The sequence below is a fragment of the Schistocerca serialis genome, chromosome 3, assembly GCF_023864345.2.
Source record: "Schistocerca serialis cubense isolate TAMUIC-IGC-003099 chromosome 3, iqSchSeri2.2, whole genome shotgun sequence".
NCBI classification, from domain to species: Eukaryota; Metazoa; Arthropoda; class Insecta; order Orthoptera; family Acrididae; genus Schistocerca; species Schistocerca serialis.
Genome location: NC_064640.1, coordinates 240,739,781 through 240,758,152, shown reverse-complemented (window position 1 = coordinate 240,758,152; position 18,372 = coordinate 240,739,781).

Genomic DNA, 18,372 nt, shown 5'->3' with positions numbered 1-18,372 from the left:
TTTCGTGGTTCCGGAGTCATCAATTTTTGTATGCAGCGCTGAGGAGTAAAACTGTGTTTGTATCAAAGGACTTTGTACGATAGGGACCAACTGAATGAAACAGTGCAATTGTCAAGACGCTTACCTCACATTCGGGAGGATGGATCTTGCTCTATCCGGATATCCTGATTCAGTTTGTCCTTAATTTTCGCAAGTCACCTCAGGCAAATGGCGTGATGGTTCCTTCACCAAGCAGCAGCTGATCACATGTTCTATCATCTTAAAGAATACTCAAATTTTCTTTGTGGATGTACATTTTAAGCTATTTATTTTCATTGCATTATGATGACAAATCCTGTATCACTGGAAGATGATCCCTGGATGAACTAATGAATGAATAAAACGTGCCCTTGTACGCATAGAATGACACTTCCTTTCCCTATTTTTTAATGTGTAGTGGGCATAGAGACTTTTAGACTGTTTTATCTGTTGAGAACTAGTTATGGATTGTCCCCAGAACACTCATGGCGTCGGAACATTGACGGAATTTCAGTACTTCGTCTCATCTCTTCTGGTTTATGCTGAGAACCGCTTAGAGTTCAGAATCGAATATTCTGAATTAAATGGGGCACCGATTTCTGAGCAAACCGTCAGGAAAATGACGCAACGACCGTTGGTTTGCCCCCCTTCGATCTTAAGTCCCGAAAGAATGCTCACTTAAGGTTCTTCGTTATTAAACATTTTCATTAATGTCTTATTTCTAAAATGGGTTTAAACATCTCTAGTGGCTGAACACCTTCGTGCTCGCATTAATTTCTGGGCTTTAAATATAGGACATCAGATTCTGCAGTGTCAACAGTGTGCCTTCAACATTACGAACATCGCCTGTGCTCACAGCGTTTCTCGAGTTTCCGTAGTGTGCGAGAGCCACACAGAAGACTGTTTCTGTACTTTAATCAATTTTAAACTTCTTACTTCATTGAGAAAGCGGTCAGTCGTCGAGGAGAGTATCACTCAAAATTCGTATATCATTTGAATCAAATACAAACTTAGAATTTTATATTTTAACGTGAGCCTTCTGTTCTGCCTAGGAATCTCTTGGTCTCAACTGCCTCGAGTGTATTGTGAGCTATCCACCCATATCACCCTGATGGTTATCATCGCACATTTACCCTTAGATTCACGTGCAGGAAGAGAAACGATTCCACCATTTGGATTGCAGGCTTTTTCGGATTCCCAATTTCACGTGTGCCATATTGAATGGGTCATCATGTAATTTAGGCGAACCCTTGGATACAAAAAAGTTAGTCCCCTCAAAAGTGACTGCACTTATACATTCACATGGCTTAGGTTACAGAAACCTTCAACAATTTCGGGGGATCGCGTCGTGGAATAGTACGTTCCGTACATTCTAGTCATGCTTCTACAGTTTTCGATACTAGTAGTTTACTTGTCCCGGTTTCGATTTGTGTTTCACTTATGTGTCTCACATTAGCTTTCTTTCTCATTTTTTTTGGGGGGGGGGGGGTGTTCACTGATGAGGATATCTAATAGAATTGTTGAGACATTGTTTTGTAGTTCACTGTGCTATCGAAAATCTGTGTAAGTACTAACTTGGTTGATAGATTATGTAAAAGGGGCTGGAAAAGTATATATTAACAGCAGCGGCCTGTGCAATTGTTAGCATTATATGGACTTGCAAATCTTTCGTACCATACTGGTTTTATATCAGTTCCTCGTTTCTGTTAAAATACGCTAGAATACGTCACGAGGCTTTGATGAACATCACTTACATTTATGGATACCTCCGACAACGCTAAATCACTTCGTCGTATACCAGAACCATCACCTTCAGAACTGATACTCCAGTTTGGGGAAGAGTTTATACTCGGAGATTTAGATCCAAATTTTCAAATTTACGCTAAATAATTTCGTGTTATCGCTATATTAGCTTCTTTAAAATGGCACAGCCGATTTTTTCTACATATAGTTTCCTTCTTTTCGTTCATGAGATCTGGTTCCTAGGACAGGCTGCAGTCCTAGGAATAATATCTTCTCAAGCATTTCGTTGATCTATGTGCACATTTCTATGCACACAGACCCATTGCTTAAAGTCTGCGGTAGCAGCATTCATCAAAAACATATGCGCCCAATACGGTCTTACACAAAAGGGATTCAGAGTTACGTCAATGACCTATAACAGGTCAGTTTCTAGTATGTCTTGAGAGAGAAACCACTAGGTATACAGAATTATTTGGGGAAAGTAATGAAAAATAAGACGAATGACGAATGGAAAGCTGTGTCTTGCGAGAGAAACCACTGTGCATATAAACTGATTTGGGGAAAGTAATCAAAAACAAGACGAAAGGAAAACAAAGCTAACTCCATAAATAATTTCCTTCTTCAGTGGTCTGAACCTGCACCCACTTACAGTTCATGAAGTTCGGCCACATTTCTCGTTACAGAAGCCGATCACGTGATTAAAGGGACGAGACTGCAGGCCGTCAGATAGCATCACATTTCGGGCCTTGTGAACTCGGCCAGATGGCTGCGTTCCTTCGGAACGGGCCAGTGTTAACTGGATGGCCCAATGAGCGAGAGAGTCCGTATGGGGCGGCTGTCAGCAATGAAGATAAGTGAGGCGGCGCGGCGCAGCTCATCAGTCAGCGCGCTACAATGGTCAGACAGAAGCGCCTGGCCTATCTGCCATCGCCGCTACCGGCCGCCGCCAGCGCAGCCGCCGAGCGGGCCGTGTCACAATGCGACGTAGCGGCTCCGTCGCCGTCACAACATAGTCCGCGAATGTTATCTGCCCGAAATCGCTCTCCAGTCGGGCGACGATTAATCGTCTCCGGCAGCGGTCACACCTCGCGTGCACCATAGTTCCATCATTATGCCACGACCGTGTAAAACACGTGATACATTTCACAGATCGTCGCCCGTGAAACAGGCGTCCCAAGTCTTCTCTACTTAAGATTATCTCAGCGACTGCCTGTGCTGAAATGCGGATAGCCATATCAAACCGTGTTACGTATTTTTAGGTTTGAAAACCTATACATTGACATTGTCAGCACATTGAAGCACTCCCTGCACTATTCAAATCAGTTCCATATTCTCTGTTGATCTTCAACAACAGTGTAAACTCCTGGGCAGCTTCATCGGCTTCCTCCTAGTGGAGGTGTTCTGAGATTTTCTAGCCCCTGTTGGGCAAAAAAAAAAAAATGGCTCTAAGCACTATGGGACTTAACATCTGAGGTCATCAGTCCCCTAGAACTTAGAACTACTTAAACCTAACTAACCTAAGGACATCACACACATCCATGCCCGAGGCAGGATTCGAACCTGCGACCGTAGTGGTCACGCGGTTCCAGACTGAAGTGCCTAGAACCGCTCGGCCACATCGCCCGGCCCCCTGTTGGGCAACTGTGCGTCAATTACTTATCTGTATTGCCCAGGTGACTGTAATGAGTGTTAGTACAGTGTATTGTTAAACTTGTGTTTCTGTGAAAACACAGAGAATGCGAGGAAGGAAGCGCCTGAGGTGCCATCTCTTCCTTAATAATACCAATGGGCTCAAAGAGCTCAACATCCCCATGCCACGGACAAACAAGCATCCTTAGTATCATACGTCCTTATTTCATGACACGCCGTGGAGATTTTTAGACAGTACTCAGAATATTTGAGCACAAGGAATTCCCACCGCTCTTCTACGCAGTTAGACAAATTATGTCGAAGGACATGTTTCTTTCTCATCACCAGTATTGTAGGAGACCGTTTACAAATTGAGTGTTATCGTTCTGTTCAAAGTATCTGCTTCGTTGATTCCCCTTCAGAACACTACAAAATTGAAGTATAGTCGTCGTCCTTCGTTGCAACTAATAAGAACGCCCATAAACCGCCGGCCGCTGTGGCGGAGCGGGTCTAGGCGCTTCAGTCCGGAACCGCGCTGCTGCTACGGCCGCAGGTTCGAATCCTGCCTCGGGCATGGATGTGTGTGATGTCGTTAGGTTAGTTAGGTTTAAGTAGTTCTAACTCTAGGGGAATGATGACCTCAGATGTGAAGTCCCATAGTGGTTAGAGCCATTGGAACCATTGGCCCATAAACCGTAATATTTTGTATGATGCCATCTATTATTATTCCTCTTCAGCATCTGAAGACAACGAGCTGTGGTTTCAGCAGTCAACAAGTTCTGCAGTTCATCGACAGATGGCAGTATATGTCTTTCCTATGTTCTAGAGGACTGTATACGGTTTATTGTAATAGCTTAGACGAAACCAAACAGCCAAAGGCAAAAAGTTTACGTTTAACGTCCCAATACTAAAGTGATTGTGGACAACCGATTAGCGCCATTATAGGTAACCAAATCGGACGCGACAGCGTTAAAAGAACGGAATTAGCGTGTAGTTAATCTGGGAAAGTATGAAAAACCTAGTTCTGGACGACCGGACCTGAATTTGCACAACGCCGCACCAGAACAAAAATCCAAAGCCATAACTTTTACACCACGACGCTCATTTGTAATCAAAAGGTATATTGTTTCATAGAATCGAATTTCCTTCAGTTTTTTAGCGTTTTCATGTAGGCTATATTTCAAATTCTAACCCAGATAGTAACTAATGTCGAGGAGATCCGAAATACAGGGTTATAAAATTTTAATTCCGCATTTAGGAGATAAAACGTGACGAATGAGATATCACTGATTAATCAAAGTAAGCAATCATTACTTTATTTAGCACCGAGCATTTCGTACTTAAGTTGAATAATATGACAGATACATTGATGAGCCAAAACATAATGCCCACTGCCCACCGCGAGGTTAAATGTCTCCTGGTGGCGTTGCGGACACGTGAAGCAGTAAGAAGAGAACTGGTTCAAATGGCTCTGAGCACTATGGGACTTTACATCTGAGGTCATCAGTCCCATAGAACTTAGAACTACCTAAACCTAACTAACCTAAGGACAGCACACACATCCATGCCCGAAGCAGGATTCGCACCTGCGACCGTAGCGGTGTCGCAGTTCCAGACTGAAGCGCCTGGAACTGCCCAGCCACAACGCCCGGCTAGAATAGAATATAAGAAGAAGGGAGTCGAATGGACAGTCATTATAGCGAAGAAGGGAGCAGAATGGACAGTCATTATAGCGAAGATACGGGCCGCAAATGCGGAAATCCGCTGATATAAGCGGTTTTGACAAAGTGCACATTGTTGTGGGCTACAGCTGGAAACGAGAATAAAAAATCTGAACCCGCGAAGCTGGTCGCCTGTTGGCGTATTGCTGTCGTGAACACCAATGATAAGTAGTTGACGGAAATTGAAATAACGAATAGGCCGTATGGTATTGGACGACCACGCCTCATCACAGTACGTAGAGGTCGGAGGATCCCCCACTGTGTAATCCAGGATAGGCAGTGATCTGTGGAAGGTCTGACGACACAGCACAACGCTGGTGCAGGCACAAGTGTTTCAGAGCACACCGTTCATAGGACTTTATTCAACATGGAGCTCCACATCACACAATCTCCAGTGTTCAAAAATTGTTCAAATGGCTCTGAGCATTATGGGACTTTACTTCTGAGGTCATCAGTCCCCTAGAACTTAGAACTACTTAAACCTAAATAACCTAAGGACATCACACACACCCATGGCCGAGGCAGGATTCGAACCTGCGACCGTAGCGGTAGCGCGGGCCCAAACTGTAGCGCCTAGTACCGCTCGGCCACCCCGGCCGGCTCCAATGTTCCTGCGTTGTCCTAACGACATCGTCAGTTGTTTGCAGTGGGCTCAGCATCACTGGCTTTTCACGGTGGATTGATAGAAATGTGTCTCTATTCGAATGCATCGCATTTCTTGTTACGCTGGGTCGATGGATGGGTCGTTCCACGCCGTCATCCAGCTGAATGGCGGCGCGAAACATACACCGTGCCAGAGATGAAGGGTGGTGAGAGCACAATTACGGTATGGGTACACTGAGTTGGGCTTACATGGGATCTGTGGTGGTAACCGAAGGTATCATGACAGCAGTGACCTACGTAAACATTATTGCGGATCACCTGCATCGTTTCATGCTCGAAGTCTTTCCATACGGTGATGACATCTTCCGATAGGATAATTGATCGTATTGCAATGACAGAATCGTGCTACAGTGGCATGAGGGGCATTATAGTGAACTCACATCGATGTCTTGGCCAGCATATGTGCCTGATGTAAACCCACTGTAATCCATATCGGGTGCCAGCTGTGAGGCTGTAAACCACCATCCCGTAATTTGCGGGAATTTCTTGACCTGTGGGTAGACATCTGGTGCCACATATTTCTGGAATCCTGTCAGAGACGTTTAGAATCCATTCCATGCATAATTTCTGTTGTACTTTGTTTGAAAAGTGGAACAACAGGCTATTAAACAGGTGATTATAATATTATGGCTTATACCGCTGGTAGCAGATGACACACTACACTATTCCCAGACTTGCTTTTAATTCTCTTTGTTTTCGATATTCGACAGTAGTGACAAAATTCGCCAGTACTGCTTAAAAATGATTATTAGCAAGTCCTACAACGCTTTCAAGGTTAATAAGCTAGTCTAAAAGCGACATTAATCTTCATTGACCTTAAATGATGAATTATGAATAAAATTATATTAATCTCTCATGGTTCCCTAGAAACGCAACATAGAACAGCGTCATATTAAACCCAAATACTCTTTAAGAAAAAAAAGGAAAACAACACATCACGAAGGAATTATTCGAATCAAACAGAAATAGGAAGTTGTGATGTACATGTAATGACAAACAAGTGATCACAATTTCACAAAAGAACTGAATGATTTATTCAGGAGAAAGATATTCGCTGACTGAGCAAGTCATTAACCTTTGGTCCTTATGCAAGCAGTTCTTCTGCTCGGCTTGGTAATGATGGATAAAGTTGTTGGATGTCCTCCTAAGGGATATCATGTCCAATTCTGTTCAATTGGCGGGTTTATCGTAAAAGTCCCGAGCTGGTTGGAGAGCCCTGCCCACAATGCTCCAGACATTCTCACTTGCGGAGAGATCCGGCGACCTTGCTGGCCAAGGTAGGGTTTGGCAAGCACGAAGACAAGCAGTGGAAACTCTTGCCGTGTGCAGGCGTGTACTATCTTGCTCAAATGTAAGCCCAGAATGGTCTCATATGAAGGGCAACAAAATGGGGAGTAGAACATTGTCGACGTACCGATGTGCAGTAAGGGCACAGCGGATAACTACCAAAGGTGTCCTGTTATGAAATGAAATGGCACCCAAGACCATCATTCCTGGCTGTCGGGCCGTCTCCAGACACTTCTTCGCTGGTCATCTGGGTTGAATTCGAAGCACGACTCATCACTGAAGGCAGTCCTACTCCAGTTAGTGAGATTCCAGGCAGAAGACGACAGTAGTGGAATACCAAACAGACTGTCGCCCGCTATACGGGCCGACAACCGTGCCAAACTGAAGAATTTTTTGCGTAAGGGCCAGAGGTGGACGAACACGTTATTGACTTGCTCAGTCTGTGAAGTTGTCTCTCTAAGAATTTCCGCCTGATTCGGATAATTCCTTCGTGATACGTCGTTTTTTTTATTACAGTGTATTTCTAATGAATTGTGATGTCAGTGTTAGAGAAGGAAAGTAAGAAGCAACATTGTTCACACGTATGTAAATGTGAATTAGTATGCCATGAAAAGACACTCATCTTGCTCTATGAAACATTACATTGTACTGCATGTTGATTCCGTGTCTATAATGCTGTGTTAATCGAACTAAATGTGTTGTGACTTGGCGAGACAGCCAAGCCACTAGGAGGAAGCCGAAAGGCACGCGTTTAAGCTCACGCAGGCTGGCGTGAGGTCTCGAACAGAAAAGTAATTGAGACTAGCAAATAAAGTACGAAGCTGCTGGAATACTTAACTTTAATCCATAAGTGGTGAACATAGCTCTTGACGGTACATGCATCACAAGATAAATAGCAATTGATAATGGCGCCTTGCTAGGTCGTAGCAAATGACGTAGCTGAAGGCTATGCTAACTATCGTCTCGGCAAATGAGAACGTAATTTGTCAGTGAACCATCGCTAGCAAAGTCGGCTGTACAACTGGGGCGAGTGCTAGGAAATCTCTCTAGACCTGCCGTGTGGCGGCGCTCGGTCTGCAATCACTGATAGTGGCGACACGCGGGTCCGACGTATACTAGCGGACCGCGGCCGATTTAAAGGCTACCACCTAGCAAGTGTGGTGTCTGGTGATGACACCACAAAATGTGCATATAATTCCGTAGAGTTAGTCACTGATTCATATTACGATACAATCCAGAAACTGCATTTCGTAACTCTTTAAAAAGACGAAAATACTAATAACAATGTTCGTTACTGTGCATGTTAACACGTGCAGTCCACTAATCTCCAAGTAACTGTCTCCATTATTAGGATACTTACCATAGTGAAGATTCACTTTTATCAAGCCTTCGTACCGAGCGAGGTGGCGCAGTGGTTAGCACACTGGACTCGCATTCGGGAGGACGACGGTTCAATCCCGCGTCTGGCCATCCTGATTTAGGTTTTCCGTGATTTCCTTAAATCGCTCCAGGCAAATGCCGGGATGGTTCCTTTGAAAGGGCACGGCCGACTTCCTTCCCCGTCCTTCCCTAAACCAATGAGACCGATGACCTAGCAGTTTGGTCTCTTCCCTCAAAACAGCCCAGCCCCAGCCCAAGCCTTCGTGGTGAAAATTTATTCACATGTGGTGATAAGAGGTTTGTTGTCTGCTTGAAGATGGCCACTGAAATGTTATTCATCGTGAACGTTACCACCACCAACCGGCCAATTATTCACTCACTGTCTCGTTGCCGTACACGTCATAGATTTGTTGGTGAAAATTTGCAGCTGTCATATTGCCTGTGTTTTCCAAATTAACCACTGGCTGAATCTTATGTATGACAGCTGCTTCCATTCTAGAATGAGATTTTCACTCTGCAGCGGAGTGTGCGCCGATATGAAACTTCCTGGCAGATTAAAACTGTGTGCCTGACCGAGACTCGAACTCGGGACCTTTGCCTTTCGCGGGCAAGTGCTCTACCAACTGAGCTACCGAAGCACGACTCACGGCCGGTACTCACAGCTTTACTTCTGCCAGTACCTCGTCTCCTACCTTCCAAACTTTACAGAAGTTTGCAGGGTAGGAGACGAGGTACAGGCGGAAGTAAAGCTGTGAGGAGAAGTCGTGAGTCGTGCTTGAGTAGCTCAGATGGTAGAGCACTTGCCCGCGAAAGGATACGACTTCCTTATTGTAGTGGCTTTCACAAAACTATTTTGGAACACTTCTACAACATCGGGAAGTCAAGTGATGTCGTGTTACAAGCTGTTGTCACATCTTGCGTATTTTTAAACGTTCATCATGTAATTCGTTAGTAAAATTTACGATAATTCACTATAAATTTAAATCATTTTAACGTGTTTATCTGTGAACTTTTAAATACATTTAAGAGAAATTTTGATAGATTCATTGATTTTATACCACACATTATTTATCTTTATTTATCTGCATTTGACGTAGAGAAGCCATAATCATAATATACACAGTGTCCTTTAACATTTAACCACAAAATAATTATTATTGCCGACATCTCCAGATCCTGCCGTATCGGCGACTGGTTATATCTGCAAAGTAGTTTTTACTGTTGATATCCGCGTCCGCGCACTCTTACGCTATTACTACTCCGTAGAATCTCACAGCTGGGTGGAAATAACATTTTTCTCTTCAGACTTTACACTTCCTTGTCCATTTATACAGCTCGATACGTCTGGTGTGATTTCAGAGTATTCTGTATACTACCTTCTAATTTCTGTGGAGGATATTTTCCATTGGTATGCATCTAACACACTTGCTACCTTTGCTTGATGCACGCACAAAATGGCAACTGTAGAGCATTTTTCCATAATTCATCATTCAAATATATTTTGCCGGTGAAGAATCGTACATATATAAGAAATACTGCAACTTCTCTTGTTGTACCACAACAGCAATGTGGTCAAACCATTATAGACAAGTGCCATCATGCTAAAAAGATGAACCAACATTGAGAGAAATCGGGGATCAGGGCAGTACACCTGATTTATGTTTCGTGTTAATGCTATTAACTAATGCAGTAATCATCACTGCACTGAACATACGTATACATCTGTCCACAAACTGCTACATGAACCGGAATGATTTTTAGCAGCTGCAGTCTCCTGCAGAAATCAGGTGTTGTTGATCAAGTGTATACAAGACGAAAGTAATGGGCTCCAGCTTAAGACAACAGACATTTATTTCACGATTTTCTAAAATTATTTCCAATTAGCACTTTATCGAATCAGTGAGAAAGGAACACGTCGGAACTTATTTTGAATTTAAAGAATACACTGCCTTACAAAAACGTGAATCACACGGAAAACGTGGTCAAATGTCAACTTCATTTCGTAGAAGTGCAAACACAGGCAGGTATGTAAATGATTGGAGCTACAGTCCTCTGTGACAGATAGAACGGCCAACAGAATGCATTTGTATTGTTGGTATTTATTGTTATTGGAGGGCTGATAGGGTAGTCTATACATGGGGTGTCGGGGGTCAGTAGCGACAGACGTTAAATGATCACTGCGAAGGAAACAGAGATGCCGCTTACTCGTGTGAAGCAACATTATCAGCACTTGGTAGTGTTTGAAAGGGCCCTCATTGTGGGTCTCAATTTGACAGAATGGTCGACTCGAGCAATCTCCAGAACTGTGGGGCATTCAGATGTGACAGTGGTCCAAGGTTGGACTATATGGGAATGTGAATGCAGAATACACACGTCGTCAAGCTTCAGTCGACCACGTCGGACAGCCACAAGGAAGTATTTTGCATCAGGCCCATCGTAACCCCTTCACATCTGCACCTGCTATCCGAGAAGAAATAATGGACTCCCTACAACATTCTATGTCATCCCGCATTATTGCTCGGAGACTTGCAGCAACCCGACCATGAAATTACCATCTCATGCGTAGGCTGCCGGTAGCACCACAAAACAAACTGCATTCGCAGTGTTGCCGTGACAGGTGCACATCGACTGCTGAGAGCCGGCCGCGGTGGTCTAGCGGTTCTAGGCGTTCAGTCCGGAGCCGCGCGACTGCTACGGTCGCAGGTTCGAATCCTGCCTCGGGCATGGATGTGTGTGATTTCCTTAGGTTAGTTAGGTTTAAGTAGTTCTAAGTTCTAGGGGACTGATGACCATAGATGTTAAGTCCCATAGTGCTCAGAACCATTTGAACCATTTGCTTTGACTGCTGAGACATGGCGTCACATTGTGTTCAGTGATGAATAGCGGTTGTGGACTGTATCAGACACCCATCGTCAGTTACGTCTCACGCGACAGTATCGTGGTGCCATTTTTCAACATGACAATGTCTGTCCAAATTTCACGTGTCTCTCTGATCTGTCTACGTGATGCTGAGGTACTCCCATGGCCATCTGTCCTCACAGAACGTTTGTGTGACCAACTCGGACGTAAACTCCGTTCCAGTGCCAGGACCCTGGCTATCAAGAACCAGTTACAACAGTTGTGGCCCATCTCGCCACAGGAGAGGATACAACCAACGGCTTCATGACACCCTTCCCAACCGAATCAATTCATGAATCTATGCCACAGGGAGCGCAACGTCATACCGATAAGTGGGCTCATACTACCAAGTTATTTGTAAATTTGACTATATTGTTGTCACTGAAATAATATTACACACCCTCTCAACCTGGGAAGTTTCATTTCGTTTCTACATCCACATCTAATCAGATACTCCGCAAACTATCGTATGGTGCGTGGCGGAGGGTACCACGTACCACTACTAGTTAATCCCTCCCTTGTTTCCTTCGTAAATAGAGCGAGGGAAAAAGACTACCTATATGCCTGCGTACGATCCCAAATTTCTCGTATCTCATCTCCCAGGCCCTTATTCGCATTGTTTTTTGGTGGAAGTAGAATCGTTCGGTAGTCATCTTCAAATGCCGGTTCTCTAAATTTTCTCAGTAGTGTTCATCGAAAAGAACGCCGTCTTCCCTTCAGGGAGTCCCATTTGAGTTGCCGAAGCATCTCCGTAACACGTGTTGTTTGAACATACCGGTAACAAATCAGCCCTCTGCCCCTGAACTGCTTTGATGTATTCCTTCAGTCCGACCTGGTACAGATCCCAAACACTCGAGCAGTACTCAAGAATAGGTCGCACCAGCGTTCTACATGCGGCCTACTTTGCATGTGAACCACTGTATCCTAAAATTCCCCCAAAGAACCGAAGTTGACCATGTCGCTTTGCAGCGTCACCCCCCACCCCCCCACCCACTGCTATTTAAACGACTTCACCGTGCCAGGCAGGAAACTACTAATACTTCACCCCTTCTGGTTTCTTCACTTTTTTTCTTTTTTTGCAGGCGCTGTAGTAGAGAACATCACGTCCCGAGATAGAACACATGAGCTCTCATCAATAGACTAACAGTAGTTCATATTCTGCAGTAGATAATAATACACTTCTACTTTCTGTGTCGCTTGACTATCTCTAACGTGATCTTGCTACTTCGATTCGGCTGTTGCGTGGATTGAGTTTCACGGAAACGACCTTAGTGTCTGCAGTGAACCCCGAGTGAGCCACATTTAAACTCAGTCAGTCATGTCACATGCGTCTGAATTCCGTCTACTCTTGCAGTTGACGACGCATAGCTATGTGTCTTAAATAATATGTTTGGTATCTCGTAGTAAAGCCCGTGGCAAATGCTCATATGCAGTGAAATATATTTATTTATAGCGGGGGAATACAGCCTAACTTCGACCATACTCCATACAACTCTGAATCACTGTTATTATTTCTTGCTGAAAATTATCCAGAACCACGTTTCTAACAACAGCACAGATAATACCTGTCCTGTGTGGCTGTCGACAATGTATAGGCTTGCAACGTTCCATTACCAAGTTAGCGGTCCTTCCATCCTGCTTCCATAGCGCTGGATGGTGAAAAATTTGTTATCTCCGGATGTTCATCACCTGCGCGTGAAATTTCTGTTAGCCTCATAACATAGACAATATTTTCAAAAAAAATGTTGCACGAAATATTGTGGAAGGAATGTCAATTTAGAGAAATCAGAGTTAAGAAATATTGAAATCGTCTAGTGTTAAGTAGCCCTAATTTCTAATAAATTTTAGCTGTCAATATGGCCAATCATTAGAACACATGATCCATATTATGGAGTACAGCGGTTTAAATCACCTTCTAGAGGTCCATATTTACGTTCTGCATGATTTCCATAATGCGGTTAATGCTACTACCGCGGTGGTTCGTTTGAAAAGAGCACGGCATTTTTCCGAGTATGTATTCCTCCTGCAGTGGCCTCGTCATTGATGCGACTTAAGACGCTAACCTTCCTTCATTTTCTTTCTAAATCAACTAATAATAATTTCGTATGGATCAACGTCTTTGCGCTTGCATTACAGTTGGACTTAACTTACGCGACTTGCGAGTTCTTAATCTATCCAGTAACACTACCATGGAAAGTGGGACTAGAGTCCTGGCAGTTCACATCTTTGAGAGGAGAGGGCTAGGTTAAAGGCAGAATGAAATAATCCGTGGTCTGATAAGTTCAATATGCTACTTTTCGGATTTCAGGCGCGCACTTACCGTTTGACCTCTAGGTCCGAACTGAATCAGCCGATGCCTCAGTTACATGTGGGACCACGATAATGATCGTCAAGTATTTATTGCTTTAATTCAGTGTAGTATGTACACAGTTAACTGTAGGGGTATGTCCTCTGAACAACATGTTATAAATTAAAGCCCCCACCTAGTTTTTCTGTTTGTATGTGAAAGCTAATTTTAGAAACAACTGTACGGATTTTGATACGGTTTTCGCTAATAGATAGCCTGATTCATGAGGAAGCTTTGTGTACATAATTTATTACCACTACACCAGAAAAGGAGTCAAGAGGTAGATACTTAGTACCAGCCGTGTTCGGGCACCGCGCGACTGCTACGGTCGCAGGTTCGAATCCTGCCTCGGGCATGGATGTGTGTGACGTCCTTAGGTTAATTAGGTTTAAGTAGTTCTAAGTTCTAGTGGACTGATGACCTCAGCAGTTAAGTCCAATAGTGCTCAGAGCCATTTGAACCATTTGAACCAGCCTTGCGTAGCTCAAGCAGTTCTATACTTAATCTACACTGCGGAACAAGAGAAGGTGAAGCATCGAAGGGGAGGAGCAAACGAAATGAAGCTTCCCAGGCTGAGAGGATGTGTGACGTTATTTCAGTGATTAAAAAACTAAGTCAAATTTGCGAAGAACTTCGCAGTATGGACCCATTTAACAGTGCACCGCCTCTGGCCTAGATAAATGCACTGACTTGGTTGGGAAGAGTGTCATAAAGCTGTTGCATCCTCTCCCGAAGCAATCTGGTTGACACCTGTATTAACTGGTCTTTGATATCCAGCATACTGGCACTGTAACAGAGTAGACCTCCTGGTTGTGACATACGTGTTCTACCGGGGACAGATCTTTATCTCTTTCTAGCCACGTGAGTGCCTCAACGTCACGGAGGTAGTTCACAGAGACGTGTGCCGTCCGTGGACGAGCGTTCTACTGTTGATCCTCGCACCACGAAACTGTCGTATGAGACGCTCGAGGATGCAAAATGATCGTGACGTACCGTCGTGCCGTCACAGTTCTCTGAATCACTTGCACCCCTGACATGAAGTCATATCCGATGGTTCACCGCTGTGGTTTTTCAAAACATTTTAAGAATGGGACTTCTACCCAGGTCACCTCCACACTCGACGAGTTGTGGCGGACGTTCCGACCGCGGAGTTTGCGATCCACTACGCTAATGTGTTGTTTCCGACCGCGAATATTTTAGCCGTGGATTTTCAAACTATTTGACCGATAAGAACATCATAATGAATTTTGAATGGGTCCACCTTTTTGCAACTACATAATTCGTATTTTGCTTCAATATACAAATGTGCTGTTAAAGTTAGGATATTCTGAGTGAGCTTTTTTCTTTCATTTTTCAAAAATACATGTATATTGATTATATTTAGGTTAGGAAATATGTTACATAAGATGTTGTTCCTATTTAAATTGTATTGTGCCTTATTTTTTATTTCACACTGCGTGTATCTTGTGACTGCCAACCGAAATTAGTCACAAGTCTAAATTAGTACACCATATCGTCTGCAAACAATAAGAAATGATAGGATATCGTCTGCACTGAATTTTTGTTTATAAACCACCCTTTAAGACACGTATTCCGGCAAAATCGTTTCATCGCCCCTCCCTTTTGTTTTTGGTGTTACCATTAATGTATTGGGCTTGTTCTGAGCTGTGACTGATTTGTATTTGCGCGCCGTAAGTACTTTTTTTGTTTTTGTGTTGCTGACCTGTGGACATCATAAAAATCATGAAATTTTGGATCTGAGAACTATTTGGTGTGGTTTGTTATTCATTGGATTATGGTGCGTATTTTAACAGCGTTTACCCACATACTCTCCTGCACATTTGTGAAACCTGCGTCATGTATTGCTGTGGGTTGGACACACTTTTCGCTGTATAACTTACGTTTCTGATGTGCTGTTGCCTGTCGTTTATTTCATTATTTTGTTTTGGTTTGATGGCAGTGAACTTTGATTCTGTTCGTTTTGCTTTCATTTTGTTTGTATATTGGTGTGTGTGTGTGTGTGTGTGTGTGTGTGTGTGTGTGTGTGTGTAGGTCGGTGGGTGGGTTGGTTATTGCCTCATAGTTCGTTTAGAGTGCTGGATAGTGTTTTGTTACAGAGAAATGTTTGGTCATTGATGACTTTCTTGCCCTGTGTGCTAGCATTTTGGATGTGGTAATTTTCTTCCGTTGTTAAAAAATTGCACGTATGAATAGTTTGTTTTACGAATTGGAGGTATGTTTCTATGTCACTAGGGTGGTGGTTGTTTTAATGAGGTCATTTGCGTGTGTGGAATATGTGTTGCCACTTTTCAGTACTCTTAAACTCATGAAATTTCTACATGTATGTACAGTGTATACTGGATCACAGTATTCGCAGGTTAGCTGGTACACACCTGCATTGTTGAATTTATCTACTGTGGTATTTGGTATTTTTAATATTTTCTGCAGTGTGTTGTTTGTTTTATATGCCGCCTGTGTATCTTGATTTCTCATAACGTTTCCTGTCTGTGTGTTATTTTGTTGTCGAACATCAGTGTTTGGCATGGCTTCCTGTTTGTGGATTCTGCATCTTGTGTGCGTCGTGTGTTCTCTGTTCTGTGGCTGTTACCCGTGTTTTGCTGTGATACTGCTGTGTTCGGTGTCAGTTTTCTTTTCATTTATAGTTCAATTTGTCAATAGCGCTTATTTTGTAACTATTTTCTGTGGCAGTCTATCTGATTACGTTTCGTTCAATCTGTATAGGAGGTATTTGAGGCTGGACCATGTGTGAGCTGGTTTCCCATGTTGTGAATAACAGTGCTTGTTGATGTATGTTTCCTGTGTACTGATAACCGGTGTTTGCGTTTCTTGTTTTCTATTGTGAAATCCAGGAAATACCTTTCTTTTCTATTTTATTTTCTAGGGAGAAGTGTATTTTTGGGTGAGCAGTATTGATGTTTGTGTGCGAATGTGCTATCGAATAATACCCAATAAAAGACACACACAGACACACAACCACACACAATAAACAGAATGAAAGCAAACGAAACAAACAGAAAATTCGCGGCCATCAATCCAAAATGAAACAGTGAAGCAAAGGACATTAAAAAGCACTTCAGGAACGTAAGTTGTACATTGAAAAGTGTCTCCAGGCCACACCAACGTAAGACGATGCAGGTTCCACATATCTGCGGGCGGATACCTTAACAAATGCTTTTAAAGTACGAAACATAATGAAATGAATATCAAACCACGTCAAATAGTTCTCCATACCAAAGCTTCACAATTCTTAGCGATGCCCACACTTAAGCCTAACTACAGGAATAAAACAAAAACACTTTTAGCATACAAATACAAATCAGCCACAGCTCAGGACAAACCAAACAGAGCATTGATGAGGCCAAGAAAAGGAGGAGGGGGAGGGGAGAATATGCAATGATTTTCACAGGAATATATGTTTTAAGGGTTGGATTATAAATAAGAATTCAGTGCTGACGATATACTAACATCCCTTACGTTAGCAGATAACGTGGTGTAGTAATTAAGAGCCGGCCGCTGTGGCCGAGCGTTTCTAGGCGCTTCAGCCCGGAACCGCGTGACTGCTACAGATTACAAAGTGAAATAAATAACTTTAAAAAAAAACGTCAAATCCAGTCTCCCACAAAGCCAAAACAAAATACCAACACAAAAGAACCCCAGGGCGCCACTATTTTACCAAACAATAACAAGCCTGATGGTTCGATCAGACCTGTGTAGGTCTTCAGAACTGCACCATCATATCTATTAGCCCAACACATGCACAGTTATCTACAAAAAAGCTACACTTATACAAATAACAGAAGTTTAGAAAACACTAACGACCTAATTGACTAGATGAAAGATATGAATATACCCAACACAGCTACACCACTCTCATTTCATGCGTATGTTTGACATTGCATCAGTCGCTCGGGGAGACCTGAAGGTTATATTAATCTTGAGGAATCAAGTTTTCCAATATCGCTACCAGTTCTACTTGCTAGCTGGTGACGGTGAAAATACAATAAGAAAACACTCTTTTGGAGCTTTCAGAAGAACCACCCTTCAAGTAGTGTTGTCTTCACAAGTCCCATCAAGACCACAGCAGACCACAGCAAGTGTAAAAAGAACCAAGCTATTCGTTCCACTTGCCTAAGCAGGAGGAAGTGTATTATGATCATACTGTGTCCCTGTAATGTAGGATTGTGACACTAAGACGATGCTTCTGTTGGGTATAAAAATGGTCCATAGTCCAAGAGCTAGTCAAAACACTTGACCCTATCTCTGTATCACCAATAGAACCTGAGGTATGAGAACAGGAAAATACTGTTTTTATGCGCGGCGTTTTGGAATATATGAGGCACATATGATGTCGCATGCACACCGATTATTTATTATTACTTTCGACACAATTATCTGGCTATTTCTGAGTTATTACTATGTTATTCATCTTGAAGAGATTTGATACTGGCATCTGAATAGTTGAATCGTTTTGGTTTCAAGAAATTTTACCCATGCCTCCTATTTGTTACCGACATCCCTTAGATAACTCATACGCCTAGCGCGTTCAAGTTTCATATAGCACTGACATCTTATATATCTTCCACAGGGGACACTCAAACGGTAAACGAAAGGTGTCGATCCGTACGTGATGGACAGTTGTGCAATGTGTATCATTAAATTTTGACC